Here is a 20,193-nt window from a genome sequence, read left to right on the forward strand (position 1 = left end):
TAGAATGTGTGCTTTTCCAGAGTCAGTGGTGAGTCTGTGACAGACTGTCAACCAAAAGAATCTGGGGACCATCACGCCAAAGAACCACTTTGACTGCAAAAAACCACTCAATCATGCTAAATGCCCACCGTTGAACCTCATTAACCTAGACGGACACAAGGACTTGCATGTCACTTATGTGAGGCATAACAACCACTATAACAAGCAGGTCTTTGGTTTCCAGTAAACAGTACTAGACACCTCCACACAATCCAAACTTGCTACACTTCAGCAGTCAAAATGAATTGGGGTGGCCTCAAATGCCTCTCCTTTTATACTCTGGTAACCCTGTGTTGGGGAGGGGAGAGTGGCTACAAACATTGCTCTCTAGATGATTCTGGAATCTCAGATGTTTTGATTCCACAAGTGAAAACATGCAGAGGCTACCTTGACAGAGAACTAAATATTTAGATGGTTCTTAATTCCTTCCACAAGGGGTGGTCAAGTGAAGAATTTAAGGCAAGATTTTCAAGAATGACCAGTGACACAAGCGGCACAACTTAAGACACATTAGCAAGACCTCATTGTCAAGGGATGGTTTTGCAGCCTTGTTTGGAAAGCAAGGCCCACTTAAGTCCACTCAGGTTGTAGATTCAAAGACAGTCACTAGTCACTTTTGAAAGTCTTGTGTATATACATTTAAACTAATATTTTCTTATGCTTTCAGGTAGTCTACTCTCCCCCCAAAAACGCGGATCTCGGTGTGAAAATGTCATGCAATCATTGTGGGACAGACACCATGGTAACAGTTTCATTACAAGAGTCTTTGCACGCATCAGGATGTGTATCTGATGAGAAACAGTACAAAGTATAGTACTACTGACCAGAGTTGTGGTACTAGAATCATAAGAGAACATTAAACTCAGGAATGAGCAGATGTATTCTACAGAGCAGTGACATTCTATGTCTAGTATAGATAGGATGAACAAGTACCAATGTCATCTATTTTATCAGCAAAACAGATAATACAAGCCAGTTGAGTAACTAGAGACATTACATATATAAACAGTTGGAGACAACAATAATTCACGCTTAAAAGACCCTAGTGTTGCAAAACAAAGTTACTGCAACTGAGATCAGGAAAAAAAAAAGTTTTTATTTTTGCTCCAACTTTTGAAGAAAATGTATGCAGTCAGCTCTCCTGTTTGCATGGATCTGTCAAACAGCATCAGTGAAGAGAAATTGTGTATTGCATGGAAGCGAGAACTAAAAGGAGTTTAGATGTTTTAAGAAAATAAGATAAAAGGAACATTGTCAGAATGGAATTTAGTAAGGGTTAAGTAATGTTTACATAGGGTTTTTAACCACACCAGTATCCCTGTTGCTCATGTCCTTTTCAGGTCGTTGTCATGCATTATGAATGAATGAATGAATGAATAAGAAGTTACCTTTATTAATGAAGACAGGTTCCTTACAAGCTTCTGTAAGATGACTTTACCAAAGACAACCAGAATTTCAAGTCCTGTTGTCCCATTAGTTATTTGGCTAGAAAATTTTAGACAGAAGATCTCTATTTCAGAATTAATCTTTGTTGTATCAAGGGCAGGGTAATGCACTGATCTGACTGGCACTTAAATACTGTGTGACTTATTTGGATATCCCCTGCAACTTGGGGCAGAAAGAATTAATACCTTCCCATTTCCTCATAATAAATCCCTCCAATATGCCAGTCCTGTTCTATTTTAGAGAATGTGCATACATGATCATACCATCTCCCTAGCATGTGGCACAGTGACTTGCTGAGCCACAAGGGAACTTGAAATAATACATCAGGAGGACAAGTAATTGATTTTTAACACTGATGTCCAGCATACAACAGGGTTTATACAGAATAATTCTTTTCTCCATATTGGTATTCATAGGTCAGCAGCTTGCACCCAGGGAGCAGTGCATTTTGGTTGTCTTGGGGTGATGGCCAATAGTTTTCCAAACTTGCTTTACCTTTTAAAAAAGAGAAAGTCAGCAAGTTACTTAGGAAGACTATCATGTTAAACCAGTGGTTCTCAAACTGGGGATCATGACCACTTAGGGAGTCGCAAGGTGATTACATGGGGGTAGTGAGCTGTCAGCTCTGAGCTCTCATTAAAATTACCCTTTTTTTGGCGGGGGGGGGGGCGGGGAAGGGTCACAGAGATTCTTGCTATGTGAAAGGAATCACTAACACAAAAAGTTTGAAAACCATTGTGTTAAAAGTAATTTAAAAATCCCTTGAGTTCACTCAGTAGATTATATATGCAGGACTCAGACATAAGTATTTATTAGGGCTGTCGATCAATCACAGTTAACTCATGCGATTAATTCAAAAATATTTTCAATTTTTTTCTACCTTTTCAAATACATTGATTTCTATTACAACTCAGAATACAAAGTGTACAGTGCTCACTTTATATTTATTCCAAATATCTGCACTGTAAAAATGATAAACAAAGTAGTATGAGGTGAATTGAAAAATACAAGTACTGTAGTGCAATCTCTAGTGTGAAAGTGTAACTTACAAATGTAGATTTTTTTTGTTACATAAAAAACAAACAAAATAATGTGAAACTTTAGCGCCTACAAGTTCACCCAGTCCTACTTCTTGTTCAGCCAATTGTTAAGACAAACATGTTTATTTACATTTACAGGAGATACTGCTGACTGTTTCTTATTTACAATGCCACCTGAAAGTGAGAACAGGCGTTCAAATGGCACTTCTGTAGCCAGCGTTGGAAGGTATTTCTGTGCGAGATGTGCTAAACATTCATATGCGCCTTCATGCTTCAGCAACATTCCAGAGGACATGCTTCCATGCTGGTGATGCTCGTTAAAAAAAATAATGCATTAATAAAATTTGTGACTGAACTCCTTGTGGGAGAATTGTAGGTCTCCTGTTCGGTTTTACTCACATTTTTGCTATATAATTTCATGTTATAGCAGTCTCAGATGATGACCCAGCATATGTTCGTTTTACAGCAGATTTGACAAAACACAAAGAAGGTACCAATGTGAGATTTCTAAGGACAGATACAGCACTTGACCCAAGGTTTAAGAATCTGAAGTGCCTTCCAAAATCTGAGAGGGACGAGGTGTGGCGCATGCTTTCAGACGTCTTAAAAGAGCAACACTCCAATGCGGAAACTACAGAACCTGAACCACCAAAAAAGAAAATCAACCTTCTGCTGGTGGCATCTGACTCAGATGAGGAAAATGAATATGCATCAATCCGCGCTGCTTTACACAATTATCTAGCAGAAATCAGCATGGACGCATGCCTTCTGGAATGGTGGTTGAAGCATGAAGGGACATATGAATCTTTAGCACATCTGGCATGTAAGTAGCCAGCATCGCAAGATATAATAGTGCCATGCGAATGTTTGTTCTCACTTTCAGGTGACACTGTAAACAAGACGTGGGCAGCATCTCCAGCAAATTGTAATCAATCTTGTTTGTCTGAGTGATTGGCTGAAGTAGGACTCAGTGGATTTGTAGGTTCTAAAGTTTTACATTTTATTTTTGAATGCAGTTATTTTTTGTACATAATTCTACATTTGTAAATTCAACTTTCATTATAAAGAGATTGCACTACAGTACTTGTATTAGGTGAACTGAAATATGCTATTTTGTTTTTTATAGTCCAAATATTTGTAATAAAAATATAAAGTGCATACTGTACACTTTGCATTCTGTGTTGTAACTGAAATCAATTTGAAAAATGTAGAAAACATCCAAGATATTTAAATAAATGGTGGTATATTATTAACAGTGCAATTAATCATTCAATTAATTTTTTTAATCGCTTGACAGATCTAGTATTTATGCTTTCCTCTTCTTCCAGCTCGCAAAGAGAAAAATTTCATATTCTGATTCTCTTGCATTACCATTCTGTAGTGTTTGGGCTGCAAAAAGCAGAGGAATTTGCATTAAAGATTGTATCCTTAGTGTTTTTTCAGGAAATTCATTATGGTTTTGTATTAAAATACAGATCCTTTTCAAATATCAAAAATCTATATACTTGCTGTTGTGTGTTTCTCCAAATTAATGCTTTGAGAATTTTCAGTATCAATCTAGGAGGATATTCTCTCATCTTATGCAGATAATTCATACAAGTTCTGAAACTGAAATAAAAGAGTCATGAAAATATTTCTCAAGTATCAGAGGGGTAGCCGTGTTAGTCTGGTTCTGTAGAAGCAGCAAAGAATACTGTGGCACCTTATAGACTAACAGACGTTTTGCAGCATGAGCTTTCGTGGGTGAATACCCACTTCTTCGGATGCCAAAATCCAAAACGTCTGTTAGTCTATAAGGTGCCACAGGATTCTTTGCTGAAAATATTTCTAAAGTTTTAGAAACAAGACCTATAGTCTGAATTTGGAACCTGCGGTTTTCTTAGCGTTCAGATTTTAAACTTGACTATTTCTCATGTATACAGTTAACCATTTATTGCGGTTTTACAGCATAAACACTCAGTGGTATTTAGTACAAGAGGGAGGGAGGCAGGCAGGGAGGGAGGAAACAAAACATAAAAACAGTTGATGCCACAAAGTTCTTTATACAGACAGTGATAAGTTATCTGCCATGATCACCTCCAGTCCCTCATCCTCTTTTTAGCAGTTGAGAATGTTGTAGAAAGTATTTCTTAATTATTGGCATATCACAAATTAATAAGCTATGCTTGAAAACTTGAAACCAATCTATTCCCTTGCATCCTTCCTCAAGGACACAAGGGTTGCAGAGGTTTAACTGTAGAACCACACTTTTTAGTTAAACCGGTTCAAATTTGTATGTAGATAACACCAGGACATTCATGCTGATTTTTGCACTCTGTTAATCTGATACAATTGCAAGTTTAAAGAACAACCACTGCAAAAATATAGGTTTCAGAGTAGCAGCCGTGTTAGTCTGTATCCGCGAAAAGAACAGGAGTACTTGTGGCACCTTGGAGACTAACAAATTTATTTCAGCATAAGCTTAGCCCACGAAAGCTTATGCTGAAATAAATTTGTTAGTCTCTAAGGTGCCACAAGTACTCCTGTTCTTTTTGCAAAAATATAGTGATCTTGTTTAAACACAGAAATTGATTTTAAAACTGGTTTTAGTTATTGTAGGTTTCCTCACAAAGTTGAGCAGATGTGTGTCTGGAGGGACAGGTGATGAGATGGGAATAAAAAGTCAGATCAGTTTTGCATTGAAACCCTTGAGCGCCTTTGAAATGGCTAAACGAGAGTGAAAAATTACTAAATATTTTTGTACTTTCAGAGAGACCAAAAGGGACCACTCTCTTATCACTGTTTTGACTGCATAGAAACAGAAGTTCTGACTAAGTAAACATGAAGCCAAATATTTTATACCCAACAGTTTTCAGTACAGGCAGAACGGATAACAATGACAGAGTTTCACATACACAGGATGCTAAGTGATCGAGGATAACCTATTTATTCAGTTAATTAATGCTGTCTGCCAAACTGATTCAAGACAACAGGAATTAGCACACACACTTTGATGATATATTCACCTGGTAAGAGTGGGCATACAAGCAGATACCTGCTGCCCTCATTAACTGAAGTTTTGGGCACATTTCACCTACTTAGATAAAGATAAATTTTCATATTTTACTACTATTGGTAGCAGTTCATGAAGTGCTGTTCAAAGTTCTCCCTTGAGAGTCTTAAAATTTGACGTAAGTATCCAAGAGCACACTCCAAGTACATACACTATTTTTTACAGGTAATCACTAACAGGTTAGTAAGATCACAAAAAACTGCTTTATAGCCAACTTCACATTGTCTTCACTGCTAGCTAGATGTTTAACTGCTTTTTTTAAAATCCACACAGTACACCTTGATTAACATCTAGACTATTAGTAAGGTCTATGCAATTATATTAGCAGCCGCAAACCTGTTTCTCAGATACTTGGAGCATAAGCAAGGGTTAAAATAAATAAATAAAAATGCCCTGCAGTGGCATATTTAATTGCTCAGCTACTTTTACAGGTAAAGAGCTTGAAGCAGATGCCTCAGTGAAACAAATGTCAATCTCACACTTGGTCTACCACTACCAACTTATGTAGGTGTAACTACATTGCTATGGGGTGTAGAAAATTATACCAACCTAAGCCCTGGTTTAGTCAGTGCTATGTTGATGTGAGGGCTTCTCCTGTCAACATGCCCATGGACACCCGTCGGCATACAATCTAATCAAAGTAGCATCAAACTAATACTACCCTACTACCTTTGTGCATATAACTATAGGACTAAACGGCATATTTACCCAATGTATTGCATTTTATATACATGAAACAAGAGTTTGTAAGCATACTGAATTTTGTCCTACCTCTCTAGTTTTTAGCTCATGAAGTTTAGAAGAGCTTCATAAAAAGATTCCCCCAAATACAAAGGTATTAAAAAAAATTAGTTTTAGATTGACTAGCCCACATGCTAAAAAAATGGCACTGTAATACCATTTTAGAAACTTGAAGATCCCGCCTCATGCCCCCCATCAGTAGCACTTCTTCTGAAGCGGATTTCCTGTGCTTTGAGGGTAGCTGAAATTAGCATAGTATTTTTGTTTTAAAATTTCAATCTTAGGCAACCTTAGACTGTTTGAGTGTAGGAAGTACAAAGTTTCTATTCAGGGTTCCCTTTGACATTGCATTCTCAACAAGAATAATGCTGTCATAAATGAAGTAGACTGAAAAGTCAACTGCTCACTTGCAAAAACGTACCACCACCACAAAAACCAACTCTCATTATGTCCATCCCTTAAAATCCTGGGAGGAGAGAGACAGGCTTTGCAGAATACCCTGAAAGGTGAATGATCGAGGCTACTTCAGACTAAGGATAGGGGTGAATGAGAAAATGAGTACCAAAAGTGAGTGCCTATCCTTCTTTTCTTTCAATGTCTGGTCTGGGGCTTCCAGCTTGAGTGTCTCTACCAAGCATAAAACTGCATCAGAACGGGGCCGCCCAGAGGATCCGCCGAATTACTGCCGAAGCGGGACCCGCCGCTGAAGTGCAGCCCGGTCTTCGGTGGTAATTCGGCGGGGGGGGGGGTCCCTGCCGCGGGTCTTCGGGGCACTTCGGCGGCGGGTCCCGGAACGGAAGGGGCCCCCCGCCGCCGAAGACCAGGCTGCGCTTCGGCGGCGGGTCCCGCTCCCCCCCCGCCCCGGCCCCAGCCTCTTACCCCCGGCTCCCTCCTCACCCGGAGTCTCAGCACCTCGCCGGAACAGCCGCAGCGTGCGGCCGGCGGGGCCTGAGCTCCGTCCCGCTCAGAGCCGCGTGGTGAGGGGGCGGGGCTGGGAGCTCCACGCCGAGCGGAGGGAGCTGAGCTCAGCCTGGTGCTCCCAGCCCCGCCCCCTCCCCACACGGCTCTGAGCGGGGCGGGGCTCAGGGGCCCCGGCGGAGACTCAGCGCTTGGTGCGCTGAGGCTCCAGGAGCGGGGCGGAGGCGGGAGCCTCCGCTGTTCTCTTGGGGGCCTCTGCGGAGCCCGGGGCAAATTGCCCCCTTTGCCCCCCCCTCTGGGCGGCCCTGCATCAGAATGGCAAGGACAGAAAACCTCTCACATATGCTAGCCTTCGATCATTTGGTAATTTATAGATAAAAAAAGCGTCAAACTCATCTCAGAAGACTGGCGCAGCTCAAAAGACAACCCAATGTCATACAAACTCCTTAGCAAGTAGGATTTACACTCCACACCAGCTTCAATTTAAAAACTTAAGACCCAAGATCTTTGTTATTCGCATCCACTTAGCTATCTAAATACACCCTTTAGCACAGAATTTCACACCAGAACTCAAGCTTTCGTTTGAGTTTCCAAACCTTATGGTTGCACAGAAAAAAAAAGTTGCAAATGTGAGCCAAGTCAGTGATGTCTGCCTAAGGCCTCATCTATTCTAGAAGAGTTGTGCTGGTTTAACTAGATCAATGATTTTAAAATCTAAAACAGATTTAACTCTTGCTTAAATTGTTTTAACATGTTCAGAAATGCTTAAGTTTAAGTTCACACTGATTTAATTAGATTGTTTTAAATTTATTTAAATTAAAACTAAGGTAAACCAGCACAACTTTCCTAGATTAAACAATGGTCTTGCATACATGAAAAAGCTTCACCAGTTTATTTTGAAGGTGTTACTTTAAATCAGTTTAGTTCAGCGAAAGCAAAGGGTCATGTAGATACATTTTAGTTTAAGCTAAATTAACTCTATTTCATCTAGTTAAACTGAAGTAAACTAGATTTAAATCAAAATAAGAGCAAGCACCAGTGTTTTCCCCAGTTTCAAAAAAAGAAGTTAAACTGTCAAAAAGCAATGCAAGTCTGGAAGCAGCCTGAAACAAGAGCTAAGATATTAACTGCTGCCATTCGTTTCAATGAGGTTTTTAATTCTAACATATAAAATATGCAAGTTTGCCTCAACATTAACTACTTTTTTTACCGAGCATTTTAACATCCCGACAGTGTTTATCTCAGAAACCTAAAACTGTCTCCTATATCTTCCCAGCTTTTAAGAACCCTAACTATCCCTGTCCAACCACCCAAGAAACTTCTGTAAGAGTTATGTATATTTTAATTAAATTCCTCAGTACAATAGAAGTTATGGGGAAATGTAAGTTTTACATAACACTGATGACCCCTTCCCCTTCACACACAGACATGACACACAGACTCTTCATGCATCCAAAGAAGTGGGCTGTAGCCCACGAAAGCCTATGCTCAAATAAATTTGTTAGTCTCTAAGGTGCCACAAGTACTCCTGTTCTTTTTACAGACTCTTCAGGCATTCCTGTAACACAAAATAAAACAATATGCTCTAGAGACCATTTCATACTTGACCCAATAGAAAAAAAAATTAAGTTTGAAAATTATGAGCCAGCCCTATTCTACCAAAGAATACTAAAGGAATCAGCAGACCTATGCACACTGCACTAGTTTAATTGTGAGGTGACTACAGGATGGAACACTGTAGCAGTGGTTCCCAGGAGAAACTGATTAACTCCTGGCCATATGTATATTAAGTCTACCCTGGGCTCTGCTTTACTTAACTATCTGAGAGGGTAGATATAAGTACACCTCTGCCTCGATATAATGCTGTCCTCAGGAGCCAAAAAAAAAAAAAAAAATCTGTGTTATAGGTGAAACCGTGTTATATCAAACTTGTTTTGATCCACCAGAGCACACAGGCCCATCCCCCCGGAGCACCGCTTTACCACATTATATCCAAATTCATGTTATATTGGGTCACGTTATATCAGGGTAGAGGTGTAATTGTAGAAAAGGGCATTTACAATTTGCCGCATCTTCCACTTGCTTCCCTATCCTACTAGCATTAGTTTAGTCTTCTCCAGACTGACTTTCAGACAGCAAGCCCTTACCACAGTATATCCAAATGTCTACCATTCTAGAAAGCATTTGATAGCTGACTGGGTTGGTGAGATAGAGCTGCATCTTAATACTGTATTTAATGCCTTTTTACCAATAAAGCTGGATGAGATCTTATTCAGCAAATAATTTGTTGGCTGGGGGGAAAAAAGCTTCAATAAACCTAAAACTATCAGTACATTCATTTATGTCAGATTTGCCATTTTTTTTTCAGTTTCATCAAAATTGTTTCAGTAGCATCAACAGATATAACTCAGTGGTTTGAGTGTTGGCCTGCTAAACACAGGGTTGTGAATTCAATCCTTGAGGAAGCCACTTAGGGAACTGGGGCAAAATCAGTACTTGATCCTACTAGTGAAGGCAAGGGGCTGGACTCAATGACCTTTAAGGGGGAGGGATAGCTCAGTGGTTTGAGCATTGTCAGTTTAATCCTTGAGGGGGCCATTTAGGGATCAGGGGCAAAAATCTGTCTGGGGACTGGTCCTGCTTTGAGCAGGGAGTTGGACTAGATGATCTCCTGAGGTTCCTTCCAACCCTGATATTCTATGAAAAGAGTTTTTTACATTACTAAAACATTCTGATTTTATGGGCTGGAATCACCAAGTGGCCTGCTGAGGAGATGCTGGAGCCAGTCTCATGAGTTTTAGCCAAGTGATTAGGTGCCTCACCAGGAACATTGAAGGCCCAGGTTACATTCCTCCATTTGCCTGGTATGGAGATTTGAACTTGGGTCTCCCATACTGCAGGAGAGTGCAATAGCCCCCAAGCTATGGGTTATGGGGAGGGGGAGGAAGAGTCCTCAACCCCTCTGAGAAGCTGTTCCACTGTGTTTATAGTTAATAGTCAGGATCATTCATGGGGCAATTCATAGTATTCATCATGAGTTACAAATCATTGGGCCAAGGAACAGCTTCAACAGGAGAAACTGAGGAAGATCCTCACCAGACCATCCCATAGCTCAGTGGCTAGGGTAGTCTCTTGCATTGTGGGAAACTCAAGTTCAAATTCCTTCTCCACATCAGGCAGAAGGGGGGGAAAATGCCTCTGCCCCCCGCTCCATCTGCACCCTAGGTAAGTACTCTAAACACTGGGCTAACACTTATAAGGAAATCACCTCTTCGCTCTTTTGCATTTAGCAGAGTGCCTGAAACTGAAACCAAAAATTTCAAGTCTGCTCAAATGATGTGTTTTCTGATGTATTGGAAGTTTGCGCATACACACACACACACACGTACGTGTTGGTACATCCCAAAAATGAAACTTTGATTTCTGGAACTGCCAGCAAACTGAAAAAAAGAAATTATTCACCTAGGTCTACTTGCTAATGCTCCTAATGAATATTTGCACACTTCTAAAGGAGAAGAGGAAAGAGAGCACCCTGGACAATTCCTCCCAAGAACCCTCGGGCAGAAGATTAGTTACCAAAAAGCAGAGACGCAAGTTTAGAATTAAGACACTTACGGCAGCCCCATCTACACTAGCATTTACAGGCGAAGGAACTATCTCATAGTTGAGACTGAATAGACAGAACAGACAGCTCTAACATCAGCACTGACACCTGATCTCAGTACATTAGCAGACGAGGATCTACCAATACAACCAATGCCGTCTATGCTGTATCAAGGTCAGTATTTTTTCCTTATTGACAAAGGCCAACCAGACCCAAGGCATCCAAAGAGATATTTAACAAATTGTCTCATACCAGCCTTTAACCTAAAAGCGGAGATTACATTATGCCAGAAGTGTCTGTACATGAGCTTCAAACCTCTGATAAACACTGCTGTCACTGAAGACTACCAACAGCTATAGGAAAACAAACATGGTCTCTCTTTGTTTAAATAGAGATATTGGGAGAAAGGCTGCAATAACTCATAACTGGGCCCTACACAAACTTACACTTCTCCCAGTCCAGAGGAGAGGCCAAGGCTGGGAGTGGGACTAAGCTCACTCTGCACCTCACCCTGCAGCAGAAGCTCCTGTCCCAGGGAGCAGCTCCACTCACTCAGTTATGGTCTGGCTGCACCTCTGACATGACATGCTTTTACACATTCAAAGTCACCTATGTACCATGGTTCTTTAAGTTATTCAGCACAAAACCCTATATTTAACTAAGTTCTTTCAAGCATCACTTACGGCACATCTAAAAAGTCTAACAAGCCAAAAGTCAATTAAGTGGAATGCAAGCATGGGGGATATTTCAGTGAAAAAGAGCCATAAGATATGAATAAGACAAAAGAGCAACATGACCTTTCAGCATCTGGATCCTAACAACTTGAGAGCCTGATAGCAACAGTGCCCAAATAATCCCCTCTCTTTTTAAATGCAAAAAGTAATGAAAAGTTGTCTGTCAAGTGTTTCTGTTCAGCACTAAGAATGTGGAGCAAATAAGGTCCCTGCTCCATAGATCAGACACTGTACACCTGGTGATCAGAACTGAATAATGTAGTATTCTCTCCTGCCACCTTATCTGAAAGTGTAAGGGCACAAGCTAGGGTAGCAGATTACAGGTTCCATGGAAGTGTTTTTTTGAGGGTGGTAGATATCTCCTACACCTATCTTGGAGTTAACATCATATCCATCTCAGCAATATAAAAAGTATTCCACCTGAAACTGACAATACTGAAGGTATCAAGTTCTTGACACATCTGCACAGGTGAAGGATCATGCCTCTAGTCACCTGAAAGTAGAAGTGACATCCAACCTTCAAGATCATAGATTTTACCCTAACTTCACCTTCCTGAAAAGAGTCCTAGCAGAGACCAGACAGTTTGTAGTATTTACAAATCAGTGTGAAATATACAGGATTGCATGCATATTTTTTGAATATGTATAGTATATGTATATACTACACACACACTATACATTTTACAATCCTCACAACATCCTATAGGCTTTAAAGAGAATGTTAACAAAAATAGGATTAAGTTTTCAAAAGCAGTCAAACTTAGGAGCCCAAATTTCATTTTGAGCAGTGACTAGAGATTCTAAGTCAGTAAAGTGAGTCTGAAAACTTTCCCCAAAATGAACTTTTAAATTCCCCTAGTAGTGTTCTGATATAACACACAAATGAGATGGACAATACAAGTAAGTTGAGTGTTTCTTTTAACTCTAAATTTTAATTGCTAGTTATTTAGATATATTCACAATTATATCCACCCAAGATTGTATGTCCAATACAAGATTTTATCATGATCTGTTCAATGTTCTTCACTGTAAGTGCTAACAAAAAAGTCCCATGTTTACAAATCTTAATTAACAATGCGTCAAAAACTTGGCACATTTTCTCCTTCTTTGGTATCCTCTATTACAGCTATACCACCTTGGATTGTGGCTCTCATGGACTTGAGCAAGGCTGGCCTGGTTCTGAATTGTGAAGGATTCTAAAAAAGGTGGGGGGGTGGAGGGAGAGAGAGAACAAAAAAAAAAACAACAACAACAAAAAACCACATAGGCGCTTCAGGAAATCGCCTTCCTCCAAGTCAGTGTAAAGCCAACACACCAATATAATGTTGGGAGTCACTGTAATAAAAGATCCTTTTTTCAAATGGGATTTTAAGCAAGCTCTTAATTGTCTACAGCAGAGTGTCAAATATTTGGAAGCAAGAATGGAATGTTGTGTTTAATTACAGCCCATAAGTCATGGTTTAAGTTCGGGACTAAAGACTCCCCAAACAGAGGCATGCCCACTGCTGTCAGTAATAGGTCTGTACAGAAGTGAAAGGGAGGATATGGTACCTATATAGTAAGATCTAGTTATTGTTTGTTCAGCACCATGTCACATTCATACTTTCCTAATGTCCCATCCTTATTTCTACCCTTTGTTTCTATCCCTCTTCCTTATTCTTTTGACTCTCATATACTCTTCCCTGCATTCCCATGCAGAAACTCCCAACCTAGCGTGCTCCACTCCTACACCCTACCATCAACTAAGTGATTAAAAAGGTAATATTGACATTCGGGATCAGCATTTGGCATTAAAAGTCAGATTTATCAAGGACAGCAGAATTCACATTCCTGCACACATGCTGAAACAATTACTTAGGTAGACACAGCGACATCAGTTTCACTCAGCTGAGATTGGGAATGGTGTCTCCAGTCATAAGGACTCGCAACTCAAGCTTTATATCTTAAATTCGGGTGGGGGGGGGCGGAATCTACTAGTGTTAGGCAAGCTATACAAAAACATCATGCGGACAAGTTCCAGCCTATTGTCTGACACCCAGCGTAGGGGAGTTAATGAGCTCATGTATAAAAACCTCTATCCCAGATCCAAGGCAAGTTAGCTGACGGAGTCTTCTTAAGTTCTCCCACTTGCTGTATTCATTGTAATAGTACCTCCCCCTACATTTGTCTCCTAAACCGCTGCGCAGTGATGCTGTGCTGCCATGTTCCACAGAGATACTGAATCTAGTCTTGTTTATAATACAGTCTGATGCAAGAACCTAAGTAGGTTTAAGATTGAGTTAATAACCCTCAGTGTCCTCCTTATTGTAAGTTACATGGTAAAAAACTATAAAGTAGGAAACAGCAACTTTTCTCTTTTCCCAAGGATTATTTTTGGGCAAAGACGGAGGAATGGTGAATAAAAAAAAAAAAGGAAGCCTAATGACAACTACATTCAGCTAATTTTAATATTAGTGATCCAAGTTTCACACGAGAAAAGATAGTGTTGCAACTACGCAATATTTAATCGCTCAAGAAAATGAATGATAGAAGAGCTTTCATGCAGAATTCTCAGTGTTAATAATTCTAAACAAGCCAAACATCTTTCAGATAAGAATGAGTCAATAAACCAGTTATCTGTCTCTATTTTGATTTTTAGACTGTGGCATCTGGCTTCCAATAAGCAGCAGCACTTACTTCACTGTAAAGCCAGAGGGATAAAGTGATCAGTAATACATATTTTGCCCTATTTTAACATTTATCATTTTTTGCCACAAAATAAAATAAATTGGTACCTTCAAAAGGGAAGTTATTCAGAATGGTAAATAGGTGTAAGGACTATAGTTCTCTAGAACTCATTTCAAGATAAGTAAGTTTTGGGCCCACCATAGTAGGTTACTAGAAACTGCTAGTCTCAATTTGTAAGCAAAATACAGTCATCTAGTTGATAAAACCACAAAAATTAGGATAGAAAGATGTTTGATTATGGAATATTAATACAACAGTTTAATTAAATCCATTGTAAAAATGCAGATGGATTATCGAAGCAAGTTCTTAAGATTACTAAAGAGCCTAGCTGTTATTAGATTTTAATTCAAGACTGTGCTGGTTCTCTTTTGCGGAGCAAACTTGTTACCAATCTCTTCAGTTAGCACATGACAGATTCATGGTATTTTCTCTTATCATATAAAGTTTACATTTAAAAGCCTAGAGACAAACGGTCTGCTTATCTTCATCTATTAGTTTACTTTGAGCTGGAACCAGTTTCAGTTACCAAAACCAGAATATGTTTAAGAATAAACACTCGTTACATTTCATTGTATTGTGCTGTTTCTCCCTTAAACAATGAAGATAGATTTTTTTCAGGGTATACACTATTAAAACCATTCTAATTCACTTATAGAAAAAGTCTTTCAAAATGTTAAGTATATGCAACAAGATTAAGTACGAATTTCTTTTTATATTTAAATTTAGAAAATTTACGAAATTAAAGTAGTTAAGAACACAATGAACTAGTAGTTACAATGTAATAACGTTGTATATTTTTGAACAATGTAGGTCTTTCTTGTTTATGTTGCATGGTTTTATTAAAAGACTAATATCTATGAAAAGTTCGCACATCCAAATGTCTATCTGAAGTTCTACTGCACTGAGGTCAGTGACATTTTAGTTGTCTAAAGCATACTTGAGTGCCATTAATATTTACTCTATATTAATGAAAGAAATTTGAGTTGAAAAAGACTAGGTTATCTTGTTCACCTATGTACCAACACAGAATTATTCCCTATGGCATAGTTTTAACTGCTTTACCCAGTCCATTTTGCAGTTGCTTAGACAGCACAATTTCTACCACATCCCCTAGGTGTACTATTCCCCACATCTAGTAGTTCCTTAACTAGGTGGTGGTCTTCATGTTAGTTTTAAAGATTTTCCTTCACTTATTTTTATCCCAGTTCTCTAGATCATACCATGTAGAGCCACCTTAATTTCTTCTCCTTCCTTGGCATTTCCATCATTTGAGTACTTGCAGCTTATCTTCTCCCTTCCTGTCTAGGGAAACTGTATACATGTTCTGTATGGTTCAAATGAGTAGACAGCTCAGAGTTGTGTTTCATTATGTAAGATCTTCATAAGCATTTACAAGTCTACCTTAGCAGAGGTCGTACAGCATTTTTCAGCAGTTCAGCAAAAATACTATTAAACCATAATACAGCAACTGAAATCCTCAAAATTTAACATCTGAGAGACTGAAAGGTTCTACCTATATTGCTTATGCATTAAGAGATAGTGACACTAGACAAGATTCCGCTTGAAATTTCCAAGCACATTTTTAAGATAAGTGATGAAGAATAATGTCATAATACCCAGAAAAAATAGCAAGAGTTAGGTAAAGCATAAGTCCCTGTAAAATATAGTTAGTTCATTTCACTTGCATCAAAAGTGAAGATTAATTTTGTGGTCTCTATTATCCACAGCATAAGCAGCATATCTGACAGTCTCTGCTCAGTAGGAATTTAACTAATATAGTAAGGTATTGCAGTTAAGAATTGGGGTACATTGGCATACTGCCTAGAAAAAAAAAAGTGGTTTTGTCCATATTAGCAGTAGCTTGGACTTACTAGTCCCCTACTGCTTGAGCACAAACGGAATAATTCCGTGAAAAACAGCAACTACCATCACAATAACCTGCTATCAGTAAAGGGAAACCAGGAGTGACAAGAAAATAAGCACCCCACAATGTTGATTCCAAATCTGCAATTTCTCACTTTAAAGCATGGGGGTGCGGGGTTAAAGCTATTTTTGTGCTCTACTATTCAGTGACCACTTATGAACTAAAAAAAGTTTCCAATCATTATGCCATAAGTATTTAAGTTTCGTATGCTGGAAGCCATTTCTGCCAAGAGAGACACCAATGGCTTAATGATATACAAGAAGTTTACTCCTTGTTCCAAATACCACAAATGCAAAATTTGGACAAGTTCCTGAAAAGTTTAAAAACCCAACTAGTAATTCTGAACATTTTTTTCCCCACTAGCTATAGTAAGACAGTTACTGCCTGCTTTCTAAATGGAACAGAAAAAAAACGGTAAACGAAACTATCAAGGTCATTTAACAAAGTTTTTTAAACTCTCAATTGCAGAAGCACCTGTAAACATTTACAGCTGTGTTTTTTCCAGAGATTTGCATACTGCTGTACCCCTTCCCACAAGCGTACAAGTATTTTGTTAAAAATGATGAGATATTAATGTTGCAAGGGTACATTTTATTTGGACTTCATTCCCAGAACATGCTTTATAATTTTACTGAGGGACCTCTCAAGAGTCTTCCAGAACCCACCCCCACCATGTTTTGGGCCCAGATACTAATGACCCCCTTCCTCTAAACTAAAGTGCAGCAGCTTTAAATATAATTAACATGAGTCCACTTAATGTTTTGTTTACAAGATAAGCTTTTGAGCTTTGATAGGTAGCTCTTGAAAAAATTATCAAAAAATAAGTTGTATGCTCCCTTCAGCATACAACAACTCAGTTTCAGAAAACAACTTGGTTGTTTCTTTTGTCTTCTATTTTGTTGGAGGAGGTAAGTCAATATAAAAATAGTTTAACAATTGTTACTGAATATCTTTCATCCTTATATTAAAAATTTACAAAAAATGAAATGAAACAAGAAACATTGAAATGGATTATGCTGTAACAAGTTTCATGCTGAGTTCAGAACGCTGTCCTTAATTCACCCCCACAATGGCAGTGATGATCATATTAAAACTGGCCACTATTCAAGAGACCCTTACATTACCAGCAAGCCAAATTGAGACATCCGGGACACTTCTTAGCCTTAAATGTCCTAGTTTTGACAAATTAAGGCAGACGCTGCTAGTTATTTTGGTAGGAATCACTTACGTTGCAAGGGGAAAAAAATATGATACATGGATTGCCACCAAGGTCATGGACGTAAGCTTTATCAACTAGGTTTCCAAACAAGCTTCTTCCTGAAATCCTATCAGAAGTTCTTCCAACTTCTAGACTTTCACATCAGCAGGGAAAATAAAATTGCTCAGACATCGGTGATGTATTCTCCCAGTCACCATCTTCTGAATGCCCCCCCATCCCCTCTCACTCCAGAATGAGCATCAGCACTCCCTTCTGCGACAGGCAGCAATCATCCCCCAGTATTAAGGCCTCTTCATAAACTCACGTGGTGTAACATCCAAAGGTTACATACACCATTTGGCTGAGAACGACACTGTCATACAAGCGCCACCGATAGGGACACTTCCTGCTACTAAGTAGGACAAGCAGAACATCACCCTGCTCACACAAATGCCCTCCCGCAGGCTGCTGAGAGCAGCCTCAATGGTCCTCCTTCTATTCCAGAGGCGCTGCAGAGATGCCTTCTTCCTAGTCCAGAATCAATACACACACAGTCCGTCTAGCCATTAATAAATCAGAACAGCAAGTCCGCTGGGGGAAAGGGGGGGGGGGGAATTTCTGTCTGCCTCTCCCCCTGCTCTTAACCCGGACTGGGGAGTCGCCCACAAGACAAAGCGGCGGAAGGCCGGGGGGAGGGGAGTCTGCTAGTGCAATTGAAAAGGCAGAGCGCCCCTCAGCCACAAACGCCCCCAGGCCAGCGGAGGCTCGCTGGCTCCGTGCAGGGCTGCCAAGGAGGCAGGCTGAGGATGATCATTACTGTGCAGCAGCAGACGACTAATCCCAACTACTTAACCCGGCAGGGAACAGGGGCTAAGTACCACCTATGGTGTGTGCACCCGGGAAGGGAGGGAGCTCGCACGGCGCCAAGAGGGCCTCTGCGCCCACTGGGGTAGCCGGGCTCGGCACTGCCTGTGCTGCCGGGGGAAGAGGCAGCGGCAGCCCCCCAAACACCCAGCCCAGCACACATGTCACACAGCGCCGGCGCCGGCTTACCCCGTCTCCTCCCTAGGAAGGTCCGAGCTGCAGCAACGCCCGCCCCGCGCAGGAGTCCAGGCAGGGGGAGACCCCCGCATCGGCCGCCCTCAAGGTCACACCGCGCCCCGGATGCAGCGCGGCAGCCCGCTGCAGGGGGTAGCGGCCACCCCCCGGGGCAAAGGCGCTGAGCCCACAGAGCAGGCGGGCGGGAAGCAGCCGCCGCTCCGCGCCCGCCGGCGGCTCAGCCCCTGCACCCGGCGGCTGGAGGGGGCGCTGCCCGGCCTCGGGGCCGGCGGATGCTCCAGCTACTGACTCCGGGGCTGCCGCTTACCGCGACCGCTGCACAGCCGCACGCTGGACGGCGCCTGGGGACGCACCGGGAATCTGCCGCTGCCGCCGCCGCCTGCTCGGCGCACAAGGTGCCCGCGTCCCCCGCCCTGCTCCGGCGGGCCGGGCCAGCCCCGCCCCGCGAACGGGGGGTGGCAACGAGGGGGGCGGGCTCCCAGTCCCACCCCCGGCAGGCAGCGGCTCCTCACAGGGCAGGAGCCAGCGCTTCGCCTCGCACGCGCCCCGCTGCGGCTCGGCCCCCACCAGCCCCGGCTCAGCAGCCCCAGCCCTGCAGAGGAACCGCTACCGCGCCCACCGCCACCCCCTCCTGGCCGGGCTGCGGGGCAGCCACGGGGCGGCGCGGCCCCCGCCTCCCCCCGTCACTCACTCACTCGTTCGCTGCTCGCCGAGCCACCCCCGCCCCACGCTGCAACTGCCGCTTCCTACCCCTCGTCCCGGCGGTCACATGACGGGGTCTCGCTCGGGTGAAGGGGCTCCCGACGTGCGGCGCCTTCAATGGGGGAGGAGAGGGAGGAGCCTCCGCGGGGAAAAGGGGGGAGTGGGCGGAGCCAGGCGCGCTCCCCGCCTTCCCCCTCTCCCATTGGCTGTTGGGTGCTGACGTGCCTGTTTCCATGACGTGAGTGGGCCGGGCCGAGGCGTTTGATGGGGCCCGGCGGGCTTGTCGGTGACTTTGCTACGAGCTTCTCTTCGGGGAGGGGGCGGGTGCAGTGCGTTCTGCCCCTCCCCCTCCTTAAGAACCCCCCCCCCTGCCGGCCATCCCCGTGCCTGGGGCGGCAGTAGGAGCGGAGGGAGGGAGGAGCCGCAGCAGCAGCTGCTCACTGCGCGGGGTAGCGGGGCACAAGGGGGAGCGCCCTGCACAGGGGAGGGGGGCAGCGGGGGAGTCCAGGAGAGAAGGTGGAGCGCGGGAGCTCATTGCAAGCACAGGGCAGATAGGGGGAGCTCCCTGCACGGGGGAGGGGAGCAGAGAGAGGGAGCTCCCTGCATAGGCGAGGCAGAGGCGAGTATAAACTCGCAGGGGGAGGAGGTTCTCGCTTTATGTAAGGCGTGGGGAGGAACTGGCCCGCTCACCCCTTTCCGGAGGTTGGAGAGTAGGGGGGTCTTACCCTTGTCCGGGTTGAGGAGAGGCTGACTACCCGCAGTCAGCCCTCTTTCTCCCTTGTCTCCATCTGAGGGTGAACTCAAATTACAGTGACCACAGTCCGGAAAGCAGCTAGTTAACTATCTGGCTGCTGCCTAGATCGCGTGAATGAGGGACACTTCAAACCAGGCTGAAGGCGATTGATTGTAAATGTCTCATTGAAACACACAGCAAAATCCTCCCCCAACCCCAGAGGGCGAGGACTGATTTAAATTTCATTCTCGGTGAGACAGCTTTCCTTCCCCCATA

At 42.4% G+C, this 20,193-nt stretch overlaps 1 long non-coding RNA gene across 1 annotated transcript; it reads right to left on the reverse strand.

The window, feature by feature from the left end:
- Positions 1 to 1,081: 1,081 nt before the first annotated feature.
- On the reverse strand, positions 1,082 to 19,290 carry LOC123344333. The gene is made up of 3 exons (XR_006572523.1): positions 19,233 to 19,290; positions 4,031 to 4,133; positions 1,082 to 1,980 (listed from the first exon to the last, which is right to left on the reverse strand). It is a non-coding gene; the product is annotated as an uncharacterized LOC123344333 (long non-coding RNA).
- Between the last annotated feature and the right edge of the window lie 903 nt (positions 19,291 to 20,193).

The sequence above is a fragment of the Mauremys mutica genome, chromosome 1 (assembly GCF_020497125.1).
Source record: "Mauremys mutica isolate MM-2020 ecotype Southern chromosome 1, ASM2049712v1, whole genome shotgun sequence".
In the NCBI taxonomy this organism is placed as follows: Eukaryota; Metazoa; Chordata; order Testudines; family Geoemydidae; genus Mauremys; species Mauremys mutica.